We start from the raw sequence: 16,431 nt of genomic DNA on the forward strand, positions 1-16,431 counted from the left end.
GGTGTTTGTTTGTTTGTTTGTTTTTAAATAAGCACTGCATTTTAGTGACTTATTGTGGTGGCAAAGGAGGGCACCGAGGGCAACAAAGCGTGGTTGTGACAGTGGTCTAGGAATTAAGACAAATCGTTGCTTCTGCAGCAGAGATGAGCTGCCTCTGACCTGTCAGTTACTTGAAGGGAGACTCTGCGTTTGGTCAGACAAGTCTTAGTTTCCAGATGGTACCAGCTTTCCTCCTGAGCCTCTATGGTTCCCATTGGACTACATAAGCCCAAATCGCTTTTAGCTGAGCAACAGCAAATGGTAACGCAGACGTGCCATATTGCTCTTTTGCGTACACTCTTTAAAAATTGTAGTAAATATACATGCATCAAACATTCGACACTTCCACCCTCTACAAGATTATAATTAAGTGGCATTCTGCATGTTGTTCATATATCATCCTAACACGTTCCAAAATTATGCCATCACCCCTATGGAAGCTCAGTATCATCTCAGGGCTGGCACTTCCCCTCCAGGCCCTACTGGGTTAGGCTGGGTTGACTAGAGAAATAAATCCAAGGACACTCATATAGGTATAAGAAAGACTCCACCCCACTTTTTTATCCAATTTACATGAAATTATGTAACAACCATACTTACCTTCCTACCTATCCCTGGAAACAATTGATAGATGTTTGTCTCTATTCATTTTCCTAGTCTAGATATTTCATGTAAGTGGAATTAAACAAAATGTGTCCTTTTTGAAGCTGATTTCTTTCACTCAGCATAATGTTTATGACGTTCATTCCTCTTGTAGCCTGTGTCAGGAATTCATGTCTCTATGTGGCTGAGTAGCAGTCCATTGTACATACCATAGGCAACATGTTTGACTTATCCATTCATCTATTGATGGGTATTTAGACCATTTACATGTTTGCGAGATAGGGAATAATGTTGCAAGGGCCATCTGTGTATTTGTATCTATTTATGCTCTTGCTTTTAATTGCTTATATCCTTCATTTCCTTTTCTTTCCTTGTTAGACTCAGTATGATCCCCTTCTACCCATCCTCTAGCCTCACAACCTCTGTGTCTGATGTGCCAGGATCTCACCAGGAGCCTTAACACCAAGATTCTGAGCCCTGACTGAGCATTCTGATCATCCAGGGAATTGAATATTCCGGAGCACACAGAAGATGAAGTTATAAAAACTCCTTAGGCATAACCAAACAACTGGAGGGAGTGCTTTACTGGGCTTGGGGGCTGGGGATTATAGTTGTAAGGGACACCGAGGTCAATTGGCATAACCTAGACTGTAAAGACAATGTTCGACATCCACGCTGGTGAGTAGCAGCTGGATCTTAGAAGCTCACAAGTGGCCATCTAGGGGGGCAAGTATTGTCACCCTCACTCTGGAGGAAAGAAGAGTGGTGAATGGGCCACATGAACAGTAGACTTCCTGACTCTGAGCACAGACTAACTAGATGATCTCCAACTATCAATTCCAACTTCGGAACTCTTACCTGTGGCTCAATATCCAGCCAAATAATAGATCGGTCTATAATGGGAGCAATGACACAAGTGAGGCACACAAACCTTAAAATAGCAAATCATTTGATCTCAAAAGGGCAGTATTAATCCAAGGACCAAATTCAGAAGGGTAGGCAGGGAGGAGGAATAGAAATGGAAGGCACAAGTAGGAAGTGGAATAAGGGATATTATATTGTGGAGATTGCAATAAGTGGCATAAAACACAATGTGTATGAATTGTTGAATAGAAAACTGATGATCTTGATAAACCTTCACCCAATTCACAATAAACACTTGAGAGAGAGAAAAAAATCCAAGCACCTAGGCTGCATTCCAGGCCAATAAAATCAGACTCAATGGAGATGGGACAAAGATGTCTCTTGGAAAGCTCTCTGGCGATTCCAATGAGCACACAAGGCTGATGCCCACCATCTGGAAACTATGGGGTAGCTGCTTCTCTGGTAATGCCTCAGGAGAGCATTTGAGTCTGTCAAAGAATGGGGGATGCAGAAGGGGCAAAGGTCATCAAACATCACCCACAGCTTTACACTGGGGGGCTGCTCTATGAAGAATCTGAGAATGGTCCACTTGCATGCTGTCTCTGTGCAGCAGATCCAACAGACTCAACACCTTTCCAAAGCTGGCAAGAAAGTCTGAGAGACTAGATGTGGGCACCAAGCTTTGAGTTTCCCAGAAGGCACGAGACAGAGCAAGAGCAGTCACGGGAACACAGATTCCTCTGGAAATGCCGCGATGGGCAGAACATGCATGTCTAATTTCATTTCAAACTCACTCAAGCATTCACTCCTTTTTATGAAAACCCAGCTTCTCATTACAGTAATCGGTTTAAAATGACAACCTTCTGTTGACCAAGTCTAAGAAATAACCTTCCTTTATTTTACATGGATAAAAATTCCATTTCCTAGGCCGATGGGCTCTCAGGACAGGTGTTTTTATGTACTAGACATGGCTTTCAAAGTTCTTTAATTGCCTAAATTAATAATGACTTTTCCTTTGGCTTTTCTAAGGGACAAAATAATTTCAATCTTTTTCTAAGGAAGTGAATCTCTAGCTATCTCATTTGGATAACCTTCTGCCTTCAGGGTAGAATTTGAAATAATCTGCGAGGTCACCCCTTCCACACCCTGCCCTAGCAGCCCAGTCTCTTTCTTCCTTCCAGCCCCCAGCCAGCGGGGCTTGGTTGGGAAAGGGGATGCAGAAGGGAGTGTCTATGGGCTCTTCTATCAAAAGGTTGGCCACAACCCCCAGTAGACCAAATGTAATTCATTGGGGGTGGGGTTGGGTGGGGGTGGTTTGCTACATTAAGAGTTATCCTTAGGGAAATTACAAACAAACAGAAATACGAAGACTTTATATTTTATTATGGCATGCACTGCTCAGCCTCATTCTTTTTTAAAGACAAAGTGTAAAAATTCTTAAAATGAAAGTCTAAATGAATAAATAAAATAAACCACGAAACCGTTTTCTCAAGAAAAGGCATAATAAAGAGCTCGACTACTTTTTGAGCTATTTAAGATGCTCGTGTTAAAGGGAAGAGTATCATTGTTGACTTTGAAATGTAGAACCATTTGCTTAATTCAGTGATGGAATCTTTGCTGAAATGGGCAGTTCGGTTGAAGAAAGAAATTGACTTGTAGCATTTAATGAGCAATTTCATCTTTGGATATAGAAATGACCATGGATGCCGACAAGCTTTTTATTCTTTGAGGACCCTCTAACCAAGAAATCTTTTAAATGACCATTACACAGTGAATGCCTGGAGGCTTTGGAAAATATTTATTTTAAAATTATTATAAGCTCAAAATGATTCACCAATGCAAAAGAAGAAGAGAAAAAGCAATTAAATACTAAGCTGTAAACACTGGAAACTTTTCTGTGCTGAAAATAATTGGACAGAGTGTGTTTTCTTAAAGTAATATTGTCCAGAGAGATTTAATGATCTGATTGCTTATGGATATGGAGCTTAAATATATACCTTATTTTAAATCTGATATTAGAATAGCAAGATTATAGACAATGATACAGTTGACTGGGAGAAGTATCGTTTCATTAAATTATCAAGTTAAGGCTCAAGGAGCCTGGTGTAATGTGTGTGACCATATGCCAGCCAGTTGGAATCCACTAGTGGCTCACAGAGAAAGATGAGGTTCTCAGCTTCTGTAAAGACTTACGACCTTGGGAACCTACAGGCACAGTTCTACGGTGTCCTTTCAGGGGTCCTCAAACTTCTTAAACAGGAGGCCAATTCATTGTCCCTCAGACACGTTGGAGGGCCGGACTATAGTTTAAAAATAAAACTATGAACAAATTCCTATGCACACTGCACATACCTTATTTTGAAGTAAAAAACAAAATGGGGCAAAAGCACCCAGCGTGTCGGATAAATGTCCTCTGAGGGCCATGTGGCCCACGGTCCATAGTTTGAGGACACCCTAGATTGATATAAGTCAGAATCGACTTGATAGTGTTAGGTTCCTGGGGTGGTTGACCTCAGTTCTTCCTTAGCAACCCTGAAAGAATTCACATGGCAGAAGCACTTTTGTAAATCCAAGTGACTTTTATGAAGGAAAGTTTCAGGTACCGCAGTCTCAAAAAGTACTTGCTATCCCCAGAAAGCAGGCCGGGCTGCATGGCAGGAGTGGGGAAAGTTTGCAGCTGAATATGGCGGTTCCATGGGAGGAATACCTGAGCTGGAGTGCAGAACCAGCTGAGGAGCCATGGCAGGAACCCCCAAGGGCCTCACCCTCCACTTGGAAAGCACATGAACAAGGGAGTGCAACAAAGAGCCCAGGCCTACTTCTATCACCTCCCAACACCACTGGCTGGTTTAGGCGCACTTGTGTGATGTCATATTCTGTGTGACCGGGTGGACCTTCCACCTGGGCCTACATGACTTGGGTGAGAGCATGCTCAGTTCTGAATTTTGCCATAGATGTCTAATTAGTGTGCCTGATGTATTTCCAACCCCTTTGTTGTGGCCCAGACAGCTCATTTATGGTTAGAGTTGGCATTTGGGAAGACAAGCCCTAATCTAGCTAGCTGTCAATAGCAGTAAGTGAATGGAATTAATACTCAACTCATAACCATAAATTCAATTCTGACTCATAGCGACCCGAGAGGATAGGGTAGAATTGCCCCCTGAGGGTTTCTGGGCCTGTAATTCTTTACAGGAATAGAAAGTCTCTTTTTTTCTCCTTCCCAGTGGCTCCAAAGGACTGACCTTGCAGGGAGATGTCCAGCGGGTGCCAGCAGGGCTCCTTCACTGAAAATCTCCGCTAGTTTCTGAAGGGGGAGGGAAATTTTGAGGAGGCCGTCTGTGGCAGAGTTAACTCTCCATTAAAGCCAATGAGCTTTTCCACATCTCTCAAAAAACAAACAAAAAACTAAAGTGAATAGTTCAGATCAATACGCTGTAGGTAGAAGGACCTCCCACCCACCAAACCAAACCATGCAAACAAACAAACAAAAAGCCTGTTAGCTTCAAGTGAATTCTGACTCTTGCTCGCCCCTTGTGATGCAGAGTACAATTGCTGCATGAGGTTGTCTAGGCTGTACCCTTTATGAAAGCAGATGACCCCTTCCTTTTGTGGTACAGCGAGGTGGGTTTGAACTAATAACCTTTATATAAGCAACACTATTCAGTGATCTATGTCAACTAACGTGTCAAAGCATGTAAAGGCTGATCCACGACCCCCACTTCTCTCTTCCTCTGCTGTGATGACCTGGAATCCACCGTTTGATCTGGTGGCACCATATATGTGAAGCAGCCCGAATCACTGAGTGACTGTGTGCAGGACAAATACCCTGTAGAAATGCCGTTCCGGCGTCAGAATTTGCATGAACAAGAAAGAAACTTCTAGATTTTAAGCCACTGAGGTTTCAGGGGTAGCTTCTTTCTGCAGAACAGACTAGGCGATCGTGACTGATCATCTCTTCACAGGGTTGTTCTGAAGAGCTTCTGGAGCAGCTTGCTCCAGGGGAGCTGCCAAAGCATATACCTACACTTTATCTGGGATTGTAGGTTGTAGTACCAAAGTTTTTATTTGCCAGGGAGGCACTGAGTAATTTTTTTTCTTCTGATAGCAGGACAATAGGTACGTAAGTTTGGGGCCATATGTAGCTGGAGCTGAAAGTCTTCTTACCTTGCAGTTTTCTTTGGTAAAGATAGACTTGTTCTTAATGAAATCCGTGAGCGCAGCCAGTCAGTGTCACAAATGATTTCTGAGGAGAGGCCAAACAGCTAAGTCAAGGACCAGCCTACCATTCTCTTAAATGCTGTCTCATGCTCTCATCTGCTCTGACGTGTCTGCTCAGGGGCATGTTGCAGCCACTGGGTGGGGCTTACCATGGGCACTGAAAATCATAGTAGGGGATATTAGTGGATTTACATCAAGAAGACCTGACTTCTTGGCTATTGCTCGGGGCCACAGTTCCCAAGACAATCAGTGTCAAGAGCAAAACAAAATAAAACATGATGAGGCCTCAGGGGCTGGGTTGAGCTGGATATATAACCCAAACCCCTTTCTAACAAAACCTTCCCAAGAAGAGATTGCTCTTTTCCGTATCTAAACAATTTTGTTTAACACAAATTCTGCTGAGGAACCTTCTGGGAAGCAGAAGAAAATAAATCTGCCTTCCTTTGAATTAAAATGGGTTGGGTCCAAGCCCTGTGCAGTGTGTATTCTTATCATAACATCTAAAGGAGTCTGACTTCACCATTCTTAGCTATTAAAAAAAGTTCCAGGCACAATAATTCAATTTAAAATCACACACAAGGAGTAGTTCATATTTAATACAATTTATACAGGTATTGCAGGTACAAGGGAAGTACTTGTTAACTGCCAGGTTGCTGGCTTGAACCATCCAGCTACTCCGCAGGAGGTATTCTGTTTCTGTGCACATTTACAGCTTTGGAAGCCCACTGGGAGAGCTCTCCTCTGGCTTGAGTCTGAAGGTACTTGACAGCAGTAGCTTTTTGTTTTTATAAAGTTATAAGGCTTTCTAGAACAACAAAAATTCCTTTTGGAAGTAAGCCAGAGCTCAAACCACAAGTGACATGCTTTAGTTGTTTTCTGTCCTGCGTTTGGTAGCCCCCCTCTCAACGATTGTGCACACCAGCATGGTGGTGAAGTGGTGACCTCGGGGCTCTCACTCCCCTGGCTTCACCCTAGGTCTCCTCACTCATCATGTGGCTTCACCCAACTCATGGAGCCTCCTGCAGGCTCCTCTCCCTGCCTGTGTAAAAGGGCGAAGGAGACAGACTTCCTCAGAGCTGTGCTTTAGAGAATCCTCCGAACATACTCAGCACCGCCTTGAATAGGGCAGCGCTACATACATGACAGCTACTGTGTTATTGTTAATGGTGATGGTGGGGTTTTCATACCAAAAAAAAAGAGCCCTGAATGGTTTATGTAACGAGTAAGGGAATAAATAGACCTTTCTTCATCCACCTGCATCTTCATTATTCTATTACTCTCTAATTGCCATATTAGAGGCAAAATAGGCAGAATTCCCACCTCTTGACAATTTGTGCACATTGTGCGCATGCATGTGTGTACATGTGAGTGTATCTGTACAGTGTGTGTGCACGTGTGTGTGCACATGTGCACTGGAGCCTAGCAGCAGCAGGGGAGGCGCCTGTCTCTCTTCAGCAGTATCTGCAGGTGTAACGAGAAGTAATTGATCTGTTCAGGGAGCTCCTGAGATGGACTCAGGGAAGGAGCAGCAAGTAAGACATAGTCATCTCCCCCATATGTAGATGAGGTGACGGAGGTGGGCGGTAGAGAAGCAGCTCCTCAGTAATGAGATCACAAGGGAAAGGCCTTGGATGAGGTGCCAGACAGCCCTGCTCTCCCAGAGAGGGTGGGGACTGGGAACGAGGCTGCATCCTGCCTCGTCAGTTACAGTTGCTCTGTCACTCTGGGAAGGGAGGCAGATGAGGCAGAGAGCTTCCAAAATCTCTCATCTCCAGTCCTTCTAGGTGGATGTGGAAGGGTGTGAGGACGGCCAAACTGGAGGGTCAGGGTTGATCACCTTGCAGTGTGGAGCCCGGCCTGGACCTGCATTGTGCAGGTGACCAAGTAGCTTTGGGGGAAGAGGTCCAGGAGGTGGGGCTTTGTCTACTAAGACCCACAGCCACACCCTGTATGGCAATGTTGGTATGCAATGTGCAGAGACTTGAGACAACGTGAAATGGACCATCCACTTCACTTGGAAAGACAGGAGGGCAAAAAATCATATCGGGAGATCTCGTTTGCTGCACAGTTGTGAGAAGGGAAATATTCATGGCTTCTCTCACACATTAGACTATATTCCTCCTCAGGCATCAAGGAGGTGACATGAATGCATTGATAGCCTAGCATCTGTCAGCTGGGAGGCATAACAGAGTCAGAGCCCTTATTAATCACTTGGAGATTAGCTGAGGGGTCAAGAAGCCAGGCATGAGGCTTTCCAGGGCGGCTCAGCCTGCACAGGAGACATTTCCTGGGTTGGACAGAGGTGCTGCCATCTTGAAGCTCAGATAGAGTAGTTAGAGAATTAACTGACCTAGTACAAGATCTATTTACATATATCAAAAGATCCTGGGTAATAACATCTCATGTTTGTGCAGCATGCCACATTTGTCAAAGGGCTTTCTCATTAATGTCTTACTTGGTCCTCAAATGAAGAGGCCTTTGGTGAGGCATTGCAGTGTAATTTTGGACGTGGTAACAGCTTTGGGTGGAGTACTGGGCTTGGAATCAGACTGTCCAACCCACAGCAGATCACTTAGCTGCTTTGGATTGGTTTTCTTCCTCTACGAAGGTCAGGGCTTGGACTAGACCATTTTCCCAGTGGCAGCACTGCTGACATTTTGGGCAACATCATTGCTGTGGGGCCGTCTTTTTCCCTGCACCCGGATGCTAAGCGAGCATCCCTGGTCTCAGCTCACTAGATGGCAGTGGGACTCCCTTCTGCAGAATGTCTCCAGGCATGGCCAAATGTCCCCTGCAGAGCACACTGCTGGGCTGGAGCACGGCAGGATGATGCACTCGATGGGCTGGATGTTAAGTTTTCAGGTACTTTACATGTCTGCACAGGGAGACTACATCAACAATTACCCAGCAGTCAATGGGTCATCACTGACCCTCTCTGTAATTCCAACTGAGATCATCAAGCACCGACTGAGTTTCTGAGCTTAGCACCCTGCATGGCACAGCTTGTTTAGCACTCAGCTACAAACTTAAAGGTTGGCAGTTCAAACCTATCCTGAGGCCCCTTAAAAAATGCTGGTGGTCTGCTTCAGAAGAGTTGGAGCCATGAACACCCCATGGAGTGAAGAGATGTAAACATGAATGTGGATGTGACTCTAGGTATAGCTACAACCAGTAACCATGGAATCAACTACAGCATGGAATCAACTTCAACTCCTGGCCTCCTTGTGTGTCCAAGCAGAACTGTGCTCCCCAAGATCTTGAAAGGCTGCTTGGTCTGAAGTAGATTGGCAGGCCTTTCTTTCAAGGTGCTGCTGGGTGGACTCAACCTTCCAAGCATGCTATTAAAAGCCAATTCGTCACCTGTGTGCATCACTGAAGACACACGGAAACAGGGAGCAGTGCCCTGGCTGGGGCACTGGAACAGCGCTGGCATGCAGTGAGTGCTGCCCAGTTAGCGAACAGGTCTTCCCTTGGTACTTTCTCAGGTCTGTGCGAAGCTTTCTAAGCATCCCGAGTTCTAGGCCTGACTCTGCTGCCAACTTACAGTGTGACTTAGTCTCTTGCCCTCTCTGGGCTTGATAACAAAAGCAGGGCAGGCCAGCCACAAATATCGTGTGGCTAGCAGGGGAAAGCAGTTGAGGAAACAATTGCAGATGGAGTTCATCCTTTGGACTCATCGCCCCTCACCCCTACCTCCCCCCACCCCCACTACACACACACACCTTTTCAACTGCACCGGATGGGTTCTAACTTTCCGGCACCAGAAAAGCAGACCTTGAGGTTTTCCCTTTATGGAATGTAGGCCATCCCTGCTTATGTGTCACATTCAGTCGCCATTCTTCTCCCTACTCTTGTCCCTCCTCCAGTCTTCAACAAGTGACTGCAGGGCGGTTTCCCAGCAGGGCTGTGCTCAAAGATTCATAATGCTGGATTTTCCTTTAGTTCTCCACAGTCTTGGGCTTGGGACAATCCAGGCATTACCATATCAACTGCTCATTTTAGGTGGGAAGGGCGGGGCCCCTGGAAACACCATATGGGGCTCAATCCTTCTCTGCACGCATGTGAGGGGTTTCCAGGAGTTAGAATTTCAACTTAAGTGATTTATTTTTTGTTTTTTAATCACATGCCTGGCACCTGCTGGACATTTCTTCTATAGTGTTTTGTTGTTGTTAACCCCATTTCTAAGATCGGAGATAGAAGGGGCAGGCACAATAGGCAGTTTAATTGACTAAATCTGGGGTGTGAACCTGCTTCTGTCTGATTCCCCATAGCCCTCACTCATTTTAATGGCGGTGTTGTGAAGGGTGTGGGTTCAGCAGCCGCACACTGCTTCATCTCGCCTCCTGGTTGATGGGTTGTGTAGCCTTACGTGAGTTGTTTAATCTCTTTCTAAGCTTGTGAGATCACTACTTTTATTAGCTTCATTTTACCGAGGCTGTGAGAGGTCAGGGGAGCAAAGGCTTACAGATTGCCTGGCATATAATATGCAAATGATAGTCAAGATATATAACTGTGTCTCTGTTCTTGGTTCTGTCAGTACCTGGTGTGGCCACAAAGGAGAAACCTGGTTTCCTGCTATTTTGAGCATCTAGTGTGAATGACAGGAGATAAGTCACATGCTAATGAACCCTGGTGGTGTAGTAGTTAAGCACCATGGTGCCCGGCTATCAAAGGTTATAGTGTCTGGGGTCTTAAAGGCTGGAAGATAAACAGGGGGCCATCTAGCTAAGAAACAACAAAGCCCACATGGAAAAAGCACACCAGCCTACCCCGACATGATCGCTGAAGACACAGCGGGTGCATAAGCACATGCGAGCATGTTTTCTTGATGTGCACTCACCCTTTACATACAACTCTCTTATACATACGTGCTTCTGTGGATTTGTTTCTCAAATGCACCCAGACTAACATAAGCAGCGTGGAACGCATTTAAGAAGCCTAGACAAGGGCAGGGCAGGATATTCGGAGGGACTGGATCTAGAATTAGAGAGGAAAGAGCCCTGGTGGCAAAACGGGCTGCTAGCTCCCTGTCCCAAGTGGGACAATGAGAATGCTGGCTCCCATGAAGATTTACAGTCTTGAAAACCCCATATAGGGTCACTGTGCTTGGAATCCACTGGACGGCAGTGACCTTTTGGGATTGAAGGTGGAAGCCACCAATGACTTCCTGCCATTGAGCCAAGGAGCCTCCGGAGAGTGTGTGAACTTCTGGAATGCAGTGAACAACCTCTGCACATCTGCTTTTCGTGCTGCCCAAGTCATGCCCTTGGCCTTTGCTTAAACATATTCATCCAGAAGTGAACCATCACAGCTGCTCCCTCGGGAAGCTGGGGGCTGAGCTCTCTGGTTCCACTCTGTCAGCATTTCTGGTCCGGATACCTCCCCTCTGCCCCGGCACAGGCAATGTGCTTTTGGAAGCAGTGCTCCCTGGGTAGTGGGTGTGATTTGCCTCCTCTGGCCTAACATGATGAATTCTGAGAGGGGGTGGATACTAGGGGGTTAAACTCCCTGAACTTTACCTAGCCCAGGGGAAAACTTATTATTTAAAGTAAGTTTTAGACAGAATCTTTAGAAAGATAAATTGTTAACTTTATGTACACAATTACTCCCCAACACATAGGCTGTGGATGACCTTGAGCAGGTGCTCAGTCACAATGGGTTTCTAACAGGATTGAGAGTTCAGCTCTCTCAACTCTCCAACTGGTTATTAGCACCATCGTCTCGTTTCTATTTATGTATTTACTTTGTTTTTAGGGGGAAAAGACTCCCAATTCAACTATATTTTATTAGGAACTCCTTTGCTAAGATTTACACAAGAAAAAGGCACAAACTGCTGTTCTGGATGAAGGAGAGCATCCGCATGAGGCCACAATGGTGTCGGAAGGACCCACAGCCACAGTTACTTAAATAAAATGACACCCATTCTGTCCTGCCGACTCTGACTCATAGTGACTCTGTGTAGGGATCCTGAAGTTGCTACCTTTACAGGAAGCAATAACCTCATCTTTCTCCTGTGGAATGACTGGTGGCTTTGAACCAGCGACCTTGCTCTTAATAGTCCAACACTATCCAGCATTACCATATGGGCTCCTGAAAACTTTAATAAGACATAGAAAACAAACAACTTTGTCACAAAATTGTGACTGAAGACAGATCAATTCATGGAGTTTCAGGAGGGCCTGTGAGAGCATGAGCGGGAACTTCATTGGGATGTGCACACTACCGTATATCATTGAGTCTGGCCCGGGGAGCGGACGCAAGCACACTGCCTGAGGGACAAGCTTTCCACTGCCAGTCAGCAGTAGGAAAGAACTCAATGGCGGCTGAATCTGTGGCCCCTCAAAATGGATGTAGGGTCTCCACATAGACTCTCACTGTGAGCCACAGCCTATTGCTCAAATACGACTTAAACGCCAAACATTCTGTTTCTTTAAAATAGGGTACTGCCAGGATCAGCTAGAAGTCTGCATGACCTATCAGATCTCAACGCCGATTTCAAATCACTTCACATGATCCATTCTACCAGTCATGTCAAGGACAACTAGAGGTCTGTATGAGCGAGCCCAAATCGCCTCCTCACTTACCCATTCCAGAGGCTGTGCCTGTATAACCTATCGACTAACACATTCCCATATGTCGTGGTTATGAAACCAACCATCATGCTGGAATAAGGACCAATCACGATGCAAGGGTCAGGGTCAATGGGAAAGCAAAATAGGGGCTGAGGGGAGCCAAGAGGGGTCCCTTCACTCAATCCCTAAACCTGATCTAATGTCACTAGACTGGGGTCTTCCTCACATCTCAAGGGCACCCGATTCATGATTGAAGTGAATTGTGCTTATTCAATCTTTGTTCTGCTTGCTGCCCTGCTGTGCTGCATCCTCTTCTTGCTTTTTGTGCATGGCTCCCTCTGTTGTGGTGACAAATGGCTTGAGAGGGATTTGACATAGGGAGAAAGCCCACCCACATCAACTGTCACCAGAAGCAGACACTAAGTCCATTTCTCTCACCTCACAGAACTATGCACACCAGACACTGGTAGGGCTGCCTGGGAGGGGAACCCTTAGTGCAGTGGTTCTCCACCTGTGGGTTGCGACCCCTTTGGGAGTCATATGACCCTTTCACAGGGCTCACCCAATTCATAACTGTAGCAAAATTACAGTGATGAAGTAGCAAGAAAATCATTTAATGGTTGGGGGAGGGGGACATCACTACAACAAGAGGACCTGTATTAGGAAGGTTGAGAACCACTGCCCGAGTGTGTTTAGGACTTTGCTGCCCTCAAGGTCATCAGACATTCCTGAAGGCAGAGCCACTGTAGGAAGCCCTTCTGGAAAATGCCCTGAAGACTGGTCTCAACCAACTCCACCCTCACCCTCAGAGATCCTAATCATAGGACGCATGGAAATGCTCCCTGCCACTTCGAAGACTGTAAGTCCATGGGAGCAGAAAGCCTCCTCTTTCTCCCTTGGAGTGGTGGCTGGTGAGTTCAAACTGCTCACCTTCTGGCTAACATAACCCACAGACCAGCTCCCCCTGAGCTCAGTTTGGTTTACCGCACAGCACACATTGTTTGGAACCTTCTGAAATAGCTATGCACATGTGCAGGTTGGGGGGATTTCACACAAGATGCAGTTTTCCACCCTCTCTTAGAAAAAATAATTTTTGCACAAGGCTTGTATTCTCTTCTGGATCTGAGTAGCAGCTACTCTCATGAAGTCATAGCACATACATTCATGCTACAGTCCTCCCAACTCCCTGATGTCTTACGCCGAGTCTGCTCCATGCTTTTCTGTGTCCTACATGGCAGCTGTAGGCACCCAAGGCATGGGCTCTGCAGCCTGGGTCCAAATCTCTCCTTCCCACTTCCTCACTGTGTGATCCTAGGCTCATGTCTTTATCATCCTGTGCCATTGATTTTCATCTGTAAAATGAGGCCAGAATAGAGTCCACACATGGGCTTGTTAAGTGGAATCATTGAATTATTATACACAAAAAGCTTAGAATGGTGCTTGGCATCTTGCTAATACTATTAGGTGGTTTAGCATAGTGACTGGGTCATCCATTACATATACTCAGGTTCAAACTTCTGGCCAGGAAGGGGTGGTACACCTACGTGGGCATTACACCTGGATTGGCCCATCTGGGCCAGGTGAATTCAATCCAGCCATTGGGGTTGACCATGACCGTCAACCATGCCTCCCTATGGAGGAATTGAAAAGGCAGGATCTTGACCGCTCCGATGTCTCCCTTCACCCACTTTTCTGTTGTCCGTCCCCCAGGGAGGAGGTTACATGTAGATACTTGTAATCAGTTCCCTCTTTCCAATCCACCCTCCCACAAGCCTCTCAGTATCACCACTCACAAATTATCAAGGTTTCTTGAGGATGGGGGAGCGGGGAGGGAGGGGAAAAATGAGGACTTATTGCCAGGGGCTTAAGTGGAGAGCAAATGTTTTGAGAATAATGAGGGCAATGAATGTACAAATGTGCTTTACACAATTGATGTATATATGGATTGTGATAAGAGTTGCATGAGCCCCTAATAAAACGATTTTTTAAAAAAGAAAAAAGGCAGGATCCCGGAGCCCACTGAGTGACTTTCTCTCCAGCAGCTTCTAGGTAGGCTGTGCCCCGTGAGGGGCCCTGAGGTGCCTGTGTAAACCTGAAACTTCTTCTCTCAAAAAACTCATTTGGATCACAATCCAGGCTTCGAAGTGAATTCTTTCTCGCGCGAAGCCAAGGCCTGAGGTATATCTCTCCCAGGAGAGATCTAACAATAGTATCTCTTATTATAGCATTAGGAGCCCAGGTGGTGTAGTGGACTGTGCATTAAGCTGCTAATCGCAAGGTCGGGGGTTTGAACTGACTAGCCCGTCGGTGGGAGAAATATGAGGTTGTCTATTTCTGTAAGGCAGTGGTTCTCAACCTTCATAATGCCCCCACCCTTGAATACAGTTCATGTTGTGGTCACCTGCAACCATAAAATTATTTTCATTGCTACTTCATAACTGTAATTTTGCTATTGTTATGAATTGGTTGACCCCTGTGACAGGGTTATTTGATCCCCAGAGGGGTCGCGACCCACAGGTTGAGAACCGCTACTGTAAGGATTTACAGTCTCAATACCCCAAAGGGGCAGTTCTTTGTCCTATTGGGCCGGTATGAGTGGGAGTCAATAAAATGGTAGTTAGGTTTTTTTCTGCATCAGTATCAGTCTGGTGGCAATTGCAGTCATCCTGCATTGTGGTCTGGTTTGAACTCTGGTAGATCTGTGGGAAATGACTGCCCTGGTTTGAGGTGAGGGCCACGGTGCTTCAGTGGTAGACCTCTCATCGTCTTTCACCGGGAAGACCCGGGTTCGATTTGCAGCCAATGTGCCCCAGACTGTCAGAGAAGGTTTGTGTGTTGCTATGACACTGAGCAGGCTTCAGTGATGTTTCCAGACTGAAATAGAATAAGGACGAAAGACCTGATCATCTCCATCCACACATCGACCTATGGCCCATCACGGTTGGCTTCCCCTCCCAGCCCTGGTGATAGCACAGACTGGCATAGTTTGCTCCGCTTCCCATGAGGTGCCCATGAGAGGCTGACTCGACAACCACGGTCAAGATCAACAGCTTGAACGCCTTTCTGGGTCTACAGAAACAAGAACAACCTTCTGAAATAAGGTCGCATTGCTATTTGGGACTTGGAGAATGCCTTTGTGACAAGGATTGTGCTCTGGATCCCAAAGGCGACTTTTAAACACAGCCACATAGCAACTCCGGATATTGCCATAGTAGAAGCCAGGTTTTCTTTTCTTTTTTTTTTTTTTTTTTAAAAAAAAAGCTCTACTGACTTGTTCAAAGGAGGCCAGAGGTGGATGGGGGTGGGGTGGGGTGGGGTGGGGTGGGAGACTCCTCTGGAAATGAACAAATTTGTTTCCTTACATATTTGTCATGTCTTTTGGTCCTGAAAGAAAGGGGGGGAAAAGCATACGAGAGGAGGAAATGGCGACTGACAGTCATCTTGTTGGTATTCCGACAGCAGCCCCTCCTTAGGCACTTGCTGACATCTCATCCAACTCCACTCAGTATATTTTCACCCGGCAATGATGCAGAAATGTCTGTGTACTCCAGTTTTATTGTAGTCGGGCAGCGTTTACGGGTTTGACTTTCAACTCAGCATGGCAGGACATCTAGAAGCAATTATAACCAGCACCTGCTCTGTCTGTGCGGTGGGCAGGCAGTGACGGGTTCCCAGCTTCCGGAACACTAGTGCCCCCTCCCAGCTCAGGATAATGACGGTGACACTCGGCCTCCCTGTTGTCTGGGGGAGCTCTAGGAGCTCTCCTCTGAAACATCATATTATTGGCATTTCTCTGAGTGAACACATCAAATTAGTGACTGTAAAGGAAGGCGTAGGAGATGATTATTGGTGACAAGACAAGCCTCAACCACCTCCAGAGAGCATGTCTCCTAAGTGCAAAGTATGGAGAGGGAGGAAACAATTGATCACAAATGGAATAGGCTCTGAGTCTCGCCACACAATGTATGTGCGTGGTCACTGAGGCGCCAACATTTTGTCTGGAGGACGGATATGGTTTGTGCAGCCTTGATTGCCATCCAGAACGTGCCGTGCTATTGTGAAAAATGATTTTTTATTCTGAGCAAATCTCTGCTTCCACTTGCTTTAATGCTTCGCCAGAGAGCCGGGGACTCTG

Source organism: Tenrec ecaudatus, chromosome 5, assembly GCF_050624435.1.
Source record: "Tenrec ecaudatus isolate mTenEca1 chromosome 5, mTenEca1.hap1, whole genome shotgun sequence".
Taxonomy (NCBI): domain Eukaryota; kingdom Metazoa; phylum Chordata; class Mammalia; order Afrosoricida; family Tenrecidae; genus Tenrec; species Tenrec ecaudatus.